Consider the following 16,264-nt stretch of genomic DNA (forward strand, 5'->3'; position numbering starts at 1 on the left):
ATAAGCTACCAAGTGCCGTTATAGGCACGTTTCAACCCATGTCGCCCCTTAAGTCAACGCCTTGTATTTGACCAGCAAGTTAGGCGTTATGACTTGTGGGACCCACATGTATGTCTGGACAAAAATGCTCGAGTGACCTCCTATCTCCGGTCCGTCCACCTAGTCATCCTCGTCCATGGGACGCAGCTACGGCCGCCGGCAGAAGGCGAGGTCAAAAGCGCCGTCAGCCCGAAGCCCATCTTGCGGCAGCCCGGATGCCAACTCCGTCCGGCACTTGCGGCCGCTAGCTAGCCAAGCTAGCACACAACCTACTGGATGCATCCAGCTGCTTGTCTGCAAGGTCTGCTAGCTAGGTTGGCACGGCGGTGTGGCGGCTTGCTCGCGTGCGCCGCTCTAAGGCCAGCCATCTGGCTCGAGCGAAGGCCAGCGCGGGGGCTTGCTCGCGCATGAGCCACGCTCGGGCCAGCCAGCCAACCCGTGCGGAGGCCAGCACGGCGTCCGGCCCATCCGGCGGAGCGTTAGAACTGTTTGAAGTACTGTTCAGGAAAAATATTGATTGGAGGAGGAAGAACATGATAGAAGGTCAGATGTGGGTGCCTCGTGTCAATGGTCAAACAAAATGTGATGGTTTAAGCTGCCTCGTCAGCACGGACGTGTGGGCCAACCCTGTCATAAAAGGGTTTAAACGAGCCTAATCGACACTAGGTAGTAGTTTTTTGTCGCGGATTAAGAAAATTTGGGTATGTTTTTGCTTTTTTTTACAATAGTTTCTTCCAAGGGCTGGTTGAGTAGGAGTGAAAGTTAAGCTTTGGAAGCCAATAAGCACGGCTAGTTACATAGTGCCTATGTGTACGTAATTCAAACTAAATATCAACCATGAGTGACTAATATCTTGATGGAAAACTCGAAACTATGGAAATACTAGGATTTTTTTTTGCATGGTTGGAAATACTAGCAATGTGCACGTGCATTGCAACGGATCATAATTAGAATAATACTTATTCACAAACTTGATAGAAAACACTGTAATTTTGATATACATATATCACTAGAAATATATTATGTTTCAATCAGAATATATTCCTTGAGCTGTTTTGGTGAGGTGAGGGATGGATGTGGTTGGTTTTAAGATACTAATTAAGGGGTTTTCTACAAATTGGGTAGAGAAGTGGGATGTTGTTGAGAAAAGGCAACAACTTACCTCACAGTAGTTAGATGTAGATCTAATGGTCAGAAATGACAGATGGCAGACACACCATCATCACCAACTAAGTCTTCTGTAGGAGTACTAGCAAGATGCCCGTGCATTGCGCGGAACATCAAGATGCATTTTTTTATAAAACACGTGTTTTGATTGACCCATGCGGGAGTAAACCCATTTGTAAAAACTAATGATATCACAAGAAAGAGGAGAGATTAGGTGAGGAGGAGTGGGGCATGGTGGTGATCGGTGGTCGGACTGAGCGGAGGCATGGGGATGGACGACACAGGCAGCGACCACCATGCCAGATTGTTCCAGAGGCTTCCTTTTTTAATTGCTCAACAATGAGGTTGTGGGAGATAGGGATGAACGATGGAAGGCCTTGTCTGCAAATGTGGAGAGAGGTGCATGTATCTTTTAGCTTAATTTCTATCCATCAGATATAAGATCGGACGGTCTATATTGCAAGATGGCAGGCATACCATCATCACCAACTCGTTTTTTATAAGAAGAGATATAAGTATGGAGATACAAACGTATTATCGATACTTGTGTCCATAAACTTGGATCTACATTCTATTCAACGGCTGAGTATGTGGGGCCTTAGCACGATGACTTCTTGACTGTCTAAAACAAAGGTTTTCCCGTTGCCGATAAGGAGGGGTGACGGCGGCGCGCTTTTGGCTCGCTCTAGTTCTAGTACTCATACTAGGTGGTCTACGCATGTGTAGATTTATTATTTTTCACGTCTCGTGTTCGTCGTACTACCACGACTATTGACGAATAGACGGTAAGTTATTCATGACAAAAACTTGGTTGAGCGTGTGTGCGAGAGAGAGAGAGAGAGAGAGAGAGAGCGGGTGCGTGTGTGATATGTGTAGAGACTGAGGCAATGATAAGAGATTCTTTGTGTCTGTGTGTGGAGGATAGAGAGAGACATGTGCATGGGGCTTTGTGTTGTGTAATATGGAGACACATAGACATAATCAGAGAGTGAGTGTGTGAGATACACATGCGGACATGGGGAGAGATGTGTGAGTTAGAGAGATGGAGAATTTTGGTGTGCATGTGAGCTAGAGAGAGAGGGGGGATATATACATACCTAGCGCTGGAGAGAACATGCAAGGGTGTGTGCCTTAAAAGAAGGATCCAGATAGATGGGTGTTTGTGCGTGTCTGTGTGTGTTTGTGCGCGCGCGTGTGTGTGAGAGATAGTGTGTGTATGTGGAGAAGAGAGACCACTAATGATGTAAACCTAGTAGGGAAGAGGGAATGGTGTGACATGTGTGTCAAATAGAGAGAAAGGCATGTGTAGTAGCGGGATAGCATGGGTGCGAGCGGGGAGCAGACTATTTGTAAGAGACATCGAGTGTGTGTGGGAGAGGGGTGTGAGAGCGTGTAACACCCTGGTTTTTGGCCCTTTCTTTTTCTTTTTGATTTATTTGGTTTTTGCTCTGATTTTTTTTGGAATGGTTCCGTGGACTTGAAACCTGGGAGACTTTCATTTCTTCTCCTCCCAAGTGGCTCATCATCCTAAAAACTTTCCCAAGATCATGTCATTTCTACTCTAGCCCAACCCTAATTCTTTTCTCAAGGAATATTCGTTTTTCTATTAAAGGAATAACCCTATTTGCCCTAGGTTGTGAAGCAACCTATATTTCTGTCACTCACAAAATTCCCAAATAATTCTCATAAATAGTTTGGATCATATATGCCCCAAATATGTTCAATCTTTCCTGTCCTAGCCCAAAAATAATTCCCCAATATTATTTCTTCATTTGTGTCCAGAGTGGCCTTCTGTGAAGGAGGTGCCACCTATCTTTCCTTGTTTGCTCCCAAACTTTTAGGGCATGCTCTTGCATCCAAATCATTCCCTCATGCCAAAATTCAGCTCTATTTCCCTAGTGAATCTTCCTCAACTACTTTTCAAAGTTTCTGTCAGACAGAAGCCATTGTGAAGGAAGTACTAGCTTGGAGTATCCAAATGAGTTGAAATTTTGCACACTCCTTCATGTGCTAATATCATCACACTCATCCAATTTTCATCTCCATCCAACTATCTATGTGAGCACATGATCAAATATTTGTTTCTGGCAATATTTTCAGGTTGTGAAGCAAGTATATTTTATATTGCTTCATTAATTCTGAGAAATTACTAGATCATGGTCCTACCCATATAACTTCTCTCCACCAAATTTGGGGTCATTTAAGCAATCCATTTTCTCTCCAAAATTATTCCAAGTTTCTGGACAGAGAGTATGTTTGTGAAACAAGTATCATTTTGGCAAGTCCATTTGGTATGAAATTTTTACAGCATATTCATATTTCCATATCCTTAGGCCTTGCCAAATTTCAGCTCAAGTGGCTACTCTATGTGAGTGCATCATCCAAATCAAGTTTCTGGACTATAATGGCAGTTGCGCAGCAACTATATTAGTTTATGGTCCATTTGACTCCAAAAGCCACAGGATCATAGTCCTTAATCTAAACCTCCCCGACATCACGTTTGGCCCATAGCCCCTCTCAATTGAGCACAAAATTGCGGGCAAGTTTGCTACAACAAACTTTCATCGATGCCTCACTTCGCTACAGAGCCTCTTCTCTCGAGATTTCACTTTCCACATTCCCCAGGGTCGGGAGAAAACACACCGCACAAGGTTTGCCAGCCCATTGCCTCCTCTGCGAGCCATGTCGCGTGGTGACCGCGTTGGATTTTGCCTACGCACACGCTCTGCTCCTTGGGGCCGCGTCCGGAACGTCGTTTTGCTTCGGGCCCCTCTCCTCTGCCCGTTCTCTCGTGCCCTCCATGTCCTCTAGCTCCCTCCTCCTCCCACATAGCTCGCTGGACCCCTCCCTCCCTCCAGAAACCTCCTCGCCGGTGCTAGCCGCCGCGCGCCCGTGGGAGCATTGTGCCCCGATCGGCTTTGTTCTTGTTCGTCTCTTCCTCCCTGTGTCTCTAGCGTCGCCCTCTGCCCCGTGAACCTCCCCTGTTCCTCTCTGGTCGCCTACCATTGAGCTCACTTGCATGCCCACGCGTCCGCGGCTCCGGCCACGCATCCGCAGCGGCGTCCAGCTCGCCTCCCCTCCCCTCGGTTATTTAAGTCGTGCCCCGAGCCTCTCCGAGCATCCCAGGTGCCTCCCCGCCCTCCTAGATATCGCTCTGGCCCCTCAACCCCTCGCCGGAGCCACTTCCCGCCCTCCATCGCAACCATGGCCGCCGCCTTGGCTTGCTCAAATTCGAGCAATGCCGAGCTCGCCTCCCCCTCATTCCACCATCAGGCACCCACATCCATACCACCGGAGTTCTCCTTCATGTCGGCCAGCATCTGGAGCGACCAGAACCGCGGCCTCAAGCTCACCGTGGCCCCCTCACGCCCGAGCCAGGGGTGCGTCCAACTCCGGCAGCTCCCGAGGCCGGCGTGGCCACCCACAGGCGCGGGTTGGAACGGCGCATCCATCCCCATCGGCGCCCTAGCTTGCCGTGGCCCGAGTCACCGGAGCAAGCACCGGCGCCGGCGGCCCTCGTCTCTTCTGTGAGCGGCGTTGGGAAGAAGAAGGAGACACCGACCCCTCCCTTCCAGCTGGCCGGTGGACCCCACGGTCCCACCTGGTAGCGACACAAGGCCCGGCCCCGCGCCTGCCAGCGTGGATAAGTGGAGGCGTATTACTCAGGAATACGTCTTCCCCTTCTGAAGGCAAATTCTCCTTCTGCTTCAGCCGGGAATGCGCTTTCACTTCAGTGAAAGCTTATGTCCAGAATATATGTTTTCTGTTTTTCAGTCAGGGGCCAGTTTGTGAGTATTTTATTTACAAATGGGTCCCTGGCAGAAAAACCTTTGTATCTTTTTGCTCACAACTCCGATTGAGGTGATTCCAAAGCCGACTTCTTCGCTTCGTCGAGCCCATTCTGATGGAATCATTTTAACCATGTTATAACATTATGAAAATGACCATTTTTCCCTTGCCCTTATTCCATCCCTCCGAGAGAGAACGTTTTCTGGCGATTCTTTTCGCGAGCTTCTCACACTTCTTCGCGGTGATTCCATTCCCAGGCAAGCCACACCCTCCATTTGCATGGCTGCAATGCAATGCCATGGTTTAATTATTTAAATTTGTTTAAAATTTGCTTTAGCTACATGTGACTTGTTCATGGCATTTCTCGGAGTGATATGTTGATCTTGCTATTGCCATGATGTTGTTTGGATTACTCGGGCTACTGCTTGCAGATGGTGGATGACATGTTGCCATTGGATTATCAGTGGCTATTATGATTAATTACATGATAGTATTTGACATGATACTTTGGAGTATTACTTTGGATATGATGCTATCATGTTGATCTATGGTTAGCTACCTTGTTTTTGTTATTAGATTAGCAGTATCATGGTACTTGGATTCATCATGATCTTAGTTGATTTGCTACCCTCGGAGTATTAGGTTATGACTATATTATTCCCTGGATTATTTGTTGGATATTTTTATAACTTGGATCACAAGTTGATAGATGATATCGGAGTATCAGTTATCACAGATCTATCTTTGGGGACAAATTCCGTCATTTCGTTGGTCAGGTTCCACCGAACCGGGCTTTTCTAGTGCAACCACATTTGCCTTTATGGGGAGGCCCTAATGCGGTCTATTGGTATGCCTCTCGCCGGTGCCTCCAACTAGGGAAGGTTATACGCGTGCGCTTCCCTGATCAGGTAGGCCGGTATAAGCCTTATGTGCCCGAGTTGTTTGAGCGCTTTTGTCCCTGTTTGGGACCATTTTTGTTTTGCCACGATGGTGGCCATTTGGTGTCACGAGGTGACATCGGGGCCACCTCGACTGATCCCAAAGGGGAGTTGGTCGGAGCGGTCGGGAGAGTGTCATGGTAGTAGACTGGTTTTGTCGGAACGCCATTGGTCCACCCGAATGGGAGAAACAGGCCATGGGTTCTGTGATGTGGGTACAGTGTGCTAACCTCTGCAGAGTGTGTGTTTAATCAATCGATAGCCGCGTCCTCGGTCATGGGTACAAGTTCGTACTAGGTCACACCATTCGATCAACACTCGCATGACGAAATGACTTATAGGTGATTAATATGTTGATATTGTAAGCAGTAATAGTTTGGCAGGATGCCGATGATGATGTTGGGATGATCTTGAGGATGATCATTCAGTTTGTGGTGTGGTCACGCGGTGATGACGAGGAGGTATTGATCACGAGGTGATCGAGGTGATTTATTGCTTGGCCGGATAGCCAAGAGTGAGATGGTGGTTTAGTAGTAATCTTAGTAGTACCATATCATGTTTCATAATTGTTTCCGCAGTAGTTGTTAATAACTTAACCTGTTAATGCTGTGCTATTGTCTTGCCATGATGTTTCTGGTTGTTGTGAGCTTGCAAGTACATTCAATGTACTGACCTGGCGTGTCACGCCAGATTGCAAGTGATGTCGTTACTGATTGTTTGTCGAGGTTTCCGTTCGTGCGAGCTAGATCGTGTCCCAGCCAGAGTCCCTGCGGAGTGGAGTTCACCACGGTCGTCGTTGTTCCGCTGCTAGAAGTACTCTGCTACTACGAGTTGTTCTGCTACTAGCATAGAGCTACCTTAGCAGGTGTAGTGTTGCCGTGCTGATGTGATCCTTTGTAACATCAGACCTTTGTATCCCTTATCCTTTGTAATAAGAGCTGATTTGTTCTATGTCAAGCAGTGCCGTATTCCAGAGAGGGGTGCCATAGAGCGAGAGAGAGCTAGCGAGGGAGAGAGAGAGGAAGAGAGCGGGAGAGAGAGGGGTCATTTGTGTGCGGAAGTGATGTATAGATAAGGAGACAAGGTTGATGTTGTTCGAAAGTGGCCTATGTACGAAGACGCAAGGGAAGCGAGTCATCGTGTGTGTGATAGAGACTTCATGAGAGATCTAGAATAGATCGTGTAGAGAACAACGTGCGAGATTGAGAACGATGATACGTTAGGGAGCTATGGAAAGAATCACGACATATTTGTATATAGGGAAGGAGCTGGGGCGGGTACGCATGTGGGAGAGATAGAAAGAGGAGAGTGGTGCACAAGGAGACAAAGGGTGCTTGTTTGCAGTGGGGGTAGTGAGTGAGGTGAGTGTGCGAGAACCACATAACTAGGGAGATAGACGTTTGGGGCGACGTTTTGTGTGTACAGGAAAGATACACTCTATATAGTGCGTGTGCTTGGGAAAGAGGGATGCCGGGAGACCTACAGAGTGGGGGAAGAGATGTGTGCATGCCCTAGAGACAAAGTGATAGAGACTATATTGGGGTCCAGACTTAGAAGAGAGAGGGGTGTTAATGTCTTGTGTTCGTGTCCAAGGGAGAGAACGACTTGTGTAGGGGGGGGGACGGGGTGGGTGGCTTCAGATAAAGAGTGAGGTGTCTATATTTGAGAGACTTTAGCGTAATTGAGATATATATGGTCAATAGTGTGTGCACTCATGGTTGATCAATTTGTTTCACAGTTTGGACTATGAGATAACGATACTTTTGAACATGCGTGATATACTTTGAAGTACCAGAATTACGAACCTAAGATTGGAATTTTGGAATTCGACTCCATCATTAGCTTTTGTAATTCATTTAAACGGAGGTACATTTTTTAAGCCGGGATTTTGTGATTTCAAATTCATATATCAAACCTAGAGATATACACGTATGGGCATGTTCAAACCTTATAATCATCCACTTTATTCATACACATACACATTTTTTTGTCATCATATTTAGGATAAACACATTTGGAATTTCATTTGAATTGGACCATATGATGGTATTTGCTTCCACTAGCCATCCATATTTGAATTGAATGGACGATCTAAGTTTCGAGTTGGAGACATTGATTTTCGAAACTTGCACTTTTTTGCATGCAAAATAAATAAATTCTCGGCCATGATATCATAGTCGGCCGTACAAGAGAAGAACACTTAATTTTAGCCGCCAAAAGCTTTCAAACTTCTCGCTCACATTGAAATATCTCGCGCCCGAAAGTTTAGCCCTATGATAATCCTATTTTACCCCCACCACATGAACGGAAAAGGGATGCTTTGGTAACCCCATTGTTTCCCCTCTTTGCCCCCAACATTCTTCCCCAGAGCCCCTCCCTGCCTCCCCCCAAACCACACCAAGCCGCCGAATCTAGTCCTCTGCTGCAGCGGTGGACCTCACACCCCGCCGGATCTACCTTCCACACCTTGGAACCCCCAACTACCAACTCACCACTTCACCAGAGCCGCTTCAGCGACTGGCTTGTCCATCGCTCCAGATCTGCTTGACTGCCATCATGGTCCATCGCACCAGATCTGCTTCACCGGCGCCCTCGTCCACCATAGTGTAGGCCCTTCACCGACTCCCTCGTCCGCCCCATCGCTGGCCCTTCATACAAGCCCTCGTCCGCCGCAACAGATCTGCCTCACCGAAAGCACTGTACACCACGCCGGATGTGCTTTGCCGACGTCTTCGTCCACTGCACCGGACCCGCTCCACGGACGCCATATTCAACTCCACCGGCCCTACTTTACTGACGCCGCAGCCTCATCAAGTTATTTCAATTTTTACTCCTCCGGTTTTTCTCTTCTTTATGGTGGAACTGTTCACTTACCACACATGAGCTTTCTTGTAGGTCGACAGGCGCCGCAACCGAAGCACCGGAGCCGCTTCAGCAACAGCGACAGCCGGCCCAAACTCAACCGTAACACGAGCACCATCGATGATCCTTAGCTATCAAGTATGACAACGATACCCATACGCCGCCGAGAATCAGGTACTTTTATCCAATGGACGGCACCTACGTTCACTTTCTTAGCATAAGCACCGCACCTTCGAATTTCTTCAGGGCATCATTCAATTTTTCATGAGATACGTTATTCTGCTTGCACCTGTAGGGCCATACTTTTGGCAGTGAACATGTTACATGTGCTAAATTACAAACCAGTGCACATATAGTTACAATGCTTTTGTTTTGTCCTAAGTATTACTGTACTTCCTAGATATCACTGCCTACTATTTTACTTCTTGCATGCTATATTTATGATAATGGTGTTGTTTTGATGCCACCTGTTGGTTACATCAGACTGCTTCATGTTCTCTATGCTTGGTTGCACATCAACAAACTAGCTTCTGGTTCCACTGCTTTTTGTTCGTTTTACCCTACATTTTCCGATGCTAGCTATTACATCACTGCTCCAAGCCTCAGTTCATTACTTTTTTGTGCGTTCTTGATCTTCCCAAGTTGCATGACTAATTTGATGCTTCTATTAATTATGGAGCTACCAACCCCATCAAGCAAAATATTTGTTCTTTTGGGGATGCACCTCGAACAAGCATAAAAATAGAGTGAAGCACATATATTGTCGTGTAAGCACACACCCTTCTTTCATTAGTTTAGATTAACCATCGATGATCAATTCAAACCAGTGCATGTGATTAAAATTAATTTTACCTAAATAGAGTGTTTAGAATAAACTACAACAACTAGATTTGCAACCACGGGATGCTGACAATATCTTCAAAGAACATTGCAACATCAGCGAGGCTTCAGAGAAACATATGGTAAGCCAATGTGTTTTAGTACATGTGAAATGTAATGCGTGTGGGCTGCTTTTTGACTTGTGCCCTCAACCTGTAAACCTACAGAATTACAAATAGTTCAGTTGTCTGCTTTGTTGTATTGCTTGATTCGAATGCTTGTTTGTTACTTGTTAGGCTATACCTGAGTTGGCCAATATGTCAGCAGTGCCTGTTGTACTATCGTAAGACTGTCTTCGTAGGTTATATGGGGCCACACTGTTAAGTGCTTTCTCAGATTATTTCAACTGCTTAGATGCCTCGGCAACTTAAATATAGCGGTAGTACACTGCCTTTCATCGAGGGATGTCAACTGGGTCCCGTTTAATCCTGATTAAAGTCCACTAATGGTATGATAGTTCATAATAGTTTTTGTTTTTTGAGGAAAATGAACTAGCGAGCTAGCCAAAACTAACTAGATGGGACTAGTGGATGCCATTTATTTGCCACTTACATCCCTAACTTTCATCTTACCATTTTAATTTGTTTTCGGCTGATGCTGCTTCGAACCATTTAAATATAGCTTGCCATGCTCGGCAATAATTCGTATGTCGTTTACCATGTAAGCTTACTACCTGGATAATGCGATAACTATCTCTTACTTATGTCCAGCGGAAACCTTTCAGGATGCCGTTCACACTAGGACACAATGTACAACCCCAGAATCTATTTGTGGAAGCAGTGCACCATCCATGTTACCAGATGGTAGCAGCTCAGAGGAAACACTGCTGGAGAGCAGTCTGAGCATAGATATTATAGTTCTTGAGGTTCTACTAGAGGCAGAAAGAGATGGTGTGACTGCCATGAATGAGGTAATCTTGATCTTGAGGCTGGAAATTATGCAATTAGCTGCACGCATTATGCAAGCAACCCAAGAATTGGAGGAAGTAAGAATGTTGCATTTGAAGACGGAGGTGGTCCTGCTGCTTCTGCTATCTGAAGCCCAGGGTAATCCAAGTTCTTCTTTAGATACCAGTTGAAATTGTCATTAGAGTAGTATACTCGCATGTTGTGTCATGTCTCTGAATGGATTATGTTGTAAAACCCCCTATGTTGTCCATGTGTTGTAATGATCTGAATTTTTAGGCGAGGTAATCCTCAGTACTTGTATCATTGACATAAGGAACTGTTTTTCGTGTGAGCATATTGTATTGGATGAAATAACTATTTGACTCGAAGTGTATCCAACCTACTAAATTCGAAGATCACGACATTTCTAAATCATATTCATATATAAAGATGGAATAAATCTTTGTCATGGTTTTGAAGAAATAAATAACAAAACATAGAATGATGTATGGATATTCATAATCAAATACAAATTGGATTTGAATTTAGTTGCCAGGGCCCAGGGTAAACGTGTATGCTAATTCTCCCAAATTTTGAACGAAGCGGCAAAACACCCATTATCATTTGTCGGCTACCCGAAGCAAGTGTTTGCGAGATGGAAATTACTGTCTACCCCTGACACTTCACATCCTAATCGACCCGATTTCCACTGCTGTCGATAGGGGTACACTAGTAACTACAATCAGACGTGACATGACCGCCTCTGAGCCCATTCAGACACGGTGGGTGCCAAACAAGGGTGGCAAAACACATTTGATTCAAGCTCGTCCGAAAGACCTGTGTCTCTCCCTCCATTTCCCCATTCATACACGGTGGGCGGCAAAACAAACTGTCCTCGTCCGAAATCGATGTAGGAAAATATTTTAAATAGGGGCAGATGTGTAACTTCCCTCAGACGTGACAGAACCGCCCTACCTGTCAGCCCCGTTCATACACCGTGGGCGCCAACCGTGGGCGCCAAAACACCCTCTCCTCGCCCGAAATCTCTACCGGCAAATATTGGGGAGATGCGAGATTACCGTCCTATCCCCAACCGACGAGATGTCCAAAATTTTAAACGGGGGCTAAGTTCGTAACTTTCCCACATTTCAGACAAGCGCACTCAAAGTTTGTGATCCCCCCTCCCCCTCCATTTCCCCATTCATACACTGTCGGCGCCACAACAACCTCCCCACTCCGTAGAGCCTCCTCCATCCGCCACCCCATCCTCCACCTTTCCGGAGTTGCTACCCCTACCCCATCGTCCACTACAAGAGATGGACGTCTCTCATCCACGGCGCCGGATCTGGATCCTTTCATCGCATCCTCTTGCTTCATCGTAGCCGTCATCCACCTTGCCGTTGCTGCTCCTACGACCGCCTCATCCATGGTAACAAGACTTATCCCCCGACCCGGCCGTCTACCGTCTAAAGTCTTCTTTCGCGCCACCGACAGCCATCGTACCCGCAACACCCTCAATGTATCAGCAGGGGCCTACATGGTGTCGCAAGAGAGGTGGTACTCTTTCATATCTGCTTAAGTTATTGATCTCACCCGGAAAATAGATCGTAACTTGTTTACTATACTTTTCTTGTCCATACCAAATCGTAGTGGCTAGTTGAAAGCAAACATTGGTTGCGAAGTAGCCTTTATCCGGTTTGCACCTTCAGATTAGCCATGGCACGGTCACTATACTTGTAAAGCTTATGGTTTCCCCCTTTATATTCACTACCATCATCGTAGGTGCTTCGTGTCGTGCTAGCACTGCTCCTCAAGACCTCAACCCATCAAGTGAAACAACATGGCACTCATAATTCCAAAGCTCAGTTGTTGAAATATGAATCAGGTGTGATGCTCATTTTACTAAAACATAGAACGTTTAATTGGTCAGCTAATGTTCCTATATTCATTTCGAAAGCATGTGCACCACATAGAGATACAACAAGGATTTGCATTTCTCTGTGTGCTCTGGTTCATCATGGGTAGGCAACACACATTGTATTATCTAAAACCTGCTTGCTCTTTGTTATCATATTCCTCTTCTGTTCTTCTTAATAAGTATATTACTTCCTCTGTTCCTAAACTGCCTTGTGTGCGTGCGTGTGTTGTGGTGGCGTGAGTTTGTACCGGGTGTTGCTCATTGTTGCTTTATTTATAAAGCGGGGCGAAAGCCTTTTTCGGTAAAACATAAGTCTTTTTAGATATTCCAATAAGAACTACATACAGGTGTATATAGACATATTTTAGAGTGTACATTCACTCATTTTGCTCCATATGTAGTCCGCATTCGAATCTCTAAGAGATTTATATTTAAGAAGGGAGGGAGTAGTACAGTATGTTCCTTGTCGGGAAGTGGAGTAGGGACATTTGCAGTCGACAAGTCTATTGGGTCGCTTCAGATGGATGCATTCAACGATTCTGGACGGTCTTCCATAATATCCGGGAAATGCTGGGAGCTATGCCTTCTTTGATAGTCTAGACTGATAGTAACAGTATTGTGCCTTCAGTTGAATAGAGCTACCCCTTTTGGGGCCGAAGCCTTTCCGAACCCTTTCTTGTCGTACCGGCAATACAAGCCCATATGGTCCAGCTACACTACAAAAAAAGACACATCCGTGACATTTTGGGCCGGACGAAAAAAAATTCTGTCATACTTATGACACTTCTATGACGATAATTGTGACAAAACCCGGTATCATCATAGATGTGGTGTGCTCCTACTTCTATGACAAAAAATCATGACAGAAAATGGGCTTTTCGTCCTGGGCGGGCCGGAGATGTAGCTGTATGACATTCTTTGGGCCGTCCATGACGGAAAAAACCATGGTAGAAGCGAGGGCGAGGAAAATATCGGGGAGTTCCCGGTTACGGTGGGTGGTCGGGGGCCGAGCGATGCGTGTTTCTCTCGTAGGTACACGCGTGTGTGCGAGGCGTTGTGCTCTAACTGAACCGAGCGAGGCGTTGGGCTCTAACTGAACCCGGGGGATTGCACTGCAGGCTACGCGTTACTGAACCCGAGCGATCGATCGATCCCTTGCTGTTAACTGAACCCGAGTGATTCCTTCGCTACTGCTGCTAACTGAAGCCGATCGAACACTGCTGCCTCCTTCCCTTGATGAACAGTGAGCGTTGTTGGGGGTGTTTGGATGAACAGTTCCCAGTGGGGGGTTGGATGAACAGGACCCTGTGGTAGTAGAGGTCGTTGCGCTGGATGAACAGGACCACGTGTAGGGTTGGATGAACAGGACCCCGTGTAGGGTTGGATGAACAGGACCCCGTGGAGGGCTGGTTGAACAGTAGTCGGTGGAGGGCTGGTTGAACGGTAGCCGGTGGAGGGCTGGATGAACAGTAGCCCGTGGAGGGGTGGTTGAACAGGACCCCGTGGAGAGGGCTGGTTGAACGGTAGCCGGTGGAGGAGCGCGTGGCGGAGGCTAGATGAACAGGAGCCCGTGGATGAACAGTCGCGGGTGGAGGCTGGAGGAGGTCGACGGTGGATGAACAGTAGCCCGTGGAGGCAGTCGACGGTGGAGATGAACAGTATCCCGTGGAGTCCTGTTTTGCGGTACACCACACCCCTCCTGATGAACATGACCCCCGTTTCGACCGTAGCGCTCCAACACAAGTCCGTTTCCTCCGTTTTGCGGTACGCCACTCCCCTCCAATCAACAGGACCCCATTTCGACCGTAGGAGGTCCCTTTCCTCCGTTTTGTGGTACGCCAAACCCCTCCCGATGAACAGGATCCCGTCTCGACCGTGGCCGGTCGAACACAAGGTCGTTTCCTCCGTTCTGTGGTATGCCAGGCCTCGTTTCCATCGGCTATTCCGTCCAAGCCGGTTGGCTCCCGATGAATAGCACGGGTTCCGTTGCCTCCCGATGAACACGACGCATTCCGTTGCCTCCCCATGAACACGATGATGATGCAGTTTCTCTGTTCCGACCCAGCCATGCACACGAGCCCTGGCCGTATGTATGCGCGAGTAGGCGTTCGAGACCCCGTCCGTATGTACGTACGTGGCCGTATTTTATTTCTTGCACCCTGTCCAGTGTACGTACGTGTACATGCTACGTGCGCGCCTCTACTACGACACGTGCGCGCCTCTACATCGACCAGTATGTACGTACACTTCGCGACCAGAATGATAACTCTACGTATGCTTCGACCAGGTGGGTCCCGACTGTCACACACTTCCTTGCGTGCGAAGATGTAGGTGGTGGGTCCCAGCAGTCAGGGGGAAACATTTTTTTCGTGAAATACGGTGGCCCGTCCGGTGGGTCCCTGCTGTCAGGTGGGGGAATCATTATTTTCTGCGTAATAAGGAGGCACTTCCTTGCTGCGGCCATGGACCCAGCTGTCAGCCTCTCCACGTATAGTACTCTTCCGATGCAAGTTGTTCCTTGACCATGTTGACCATGCTGCGCCGAGAGAACCAGGGCGGTGGACGACGGCGAGGCCTAGGAAGGGGACGACGAAGAGCTGGGGAACACGCGAATGTGGATGCCCACGCGGAGAGGAATATGAGGGTTCACTGGTTCGGCTGTGGTGTGAGGCTGCCGTTGCCGCATGGCCTGGGCAGTGGTGGGAGTACTAGGGGCGGTGAGGCCTCCGCGGCAGCATAGTGACGACCCACAAGTGTAGGGGATCTATCGCAGTCCTTTCGATAAGTAAGAGTGTCGAACCCAACAAGGAGTAGAAGGAAATGATAAGCGGTTTTCAATAAGGTATTCTCTGCAAGCACTGAAATTATCGATAACAGATAGTTTTGTGATAAGGTAACTTGTAACGGGTAACAAGTAATGAAAGTAAATAAGGTGCAGCAAGATGGCCAATCCTTTTTGTAGCAAAGGACAAGACTGGACAAACTCTTATATAAAGGAAAACGCTCCCGAGGACACATAGGAATTACCGTCAAGCTAGTTTTCATCACGCTCATATGATTCGCGTTCGTTACTTTGATAATTTGGTATGTGGGTGGACCGGTGCTTGGGTGCTGTCCTTCTTTGGACAAGCATCCCACTTATGATTAACCCCTATTGCAAGCATCCGCAACTACAAAAGAAGTATTAAGGTAAACCTAACAATAGCATGAGACATATGGATCCAAATCAGCCCCTTACGAAGCAACGCAGAAACTAGGGTTTAAGCTTCTGTCACTCTAGCAACCCATCATCTACTTATTACTTACCAATGCCTTCCTCGAGGCCCAAATAATGGTGATGTAGTCGACGTTCACATAACACCACTAGAGGAAAGACAACATACATCTCATCAAAATATCGAAAGAATACCAAATTCACATGACTACTTATAGCAAGACTTCTCCCATGTCCTTAGGAACAAACGTAACTACTCATAAATCATATTCATGTTCATAATCAGAGGGGTATTAATATGCATAAAGGATTTGAACATATGATCTTCCACCGAATAAACCAACTAGCATCAACTACAAGGAGTAATCAACACTACTAGCAACCCACAGGTACCAATATGAGGTTTTGGGACAAAGATTGGATACAAGAGATGAACTAGGGTTTCAGAGGAGATGGTGCTAGTGAAGATGTTGATGGAGATTGACCCCCTCCCGACGAGAGGATTGATGGTGATGATTTCCCCCTCCCGGAGGGATGTTTCCCTGGCAGAACAGCTCCACCGGAGCCCTAG

The sequence above is a fragment of the Aegilops tauschii genome, chromosome 5, assembly GCF_002575655.3.
Source record: "Aegilops tauschii subsp. strangulata cultivar AL8/78 chromosome 5, Aet v6.0, whole genome shotgun sequence".
NCBI lineage: Eukaryota > Viridiplantae > Streptophyta > Magnoliopsida > Poales > Poaceae > Aegilops > Aegilops tauschii.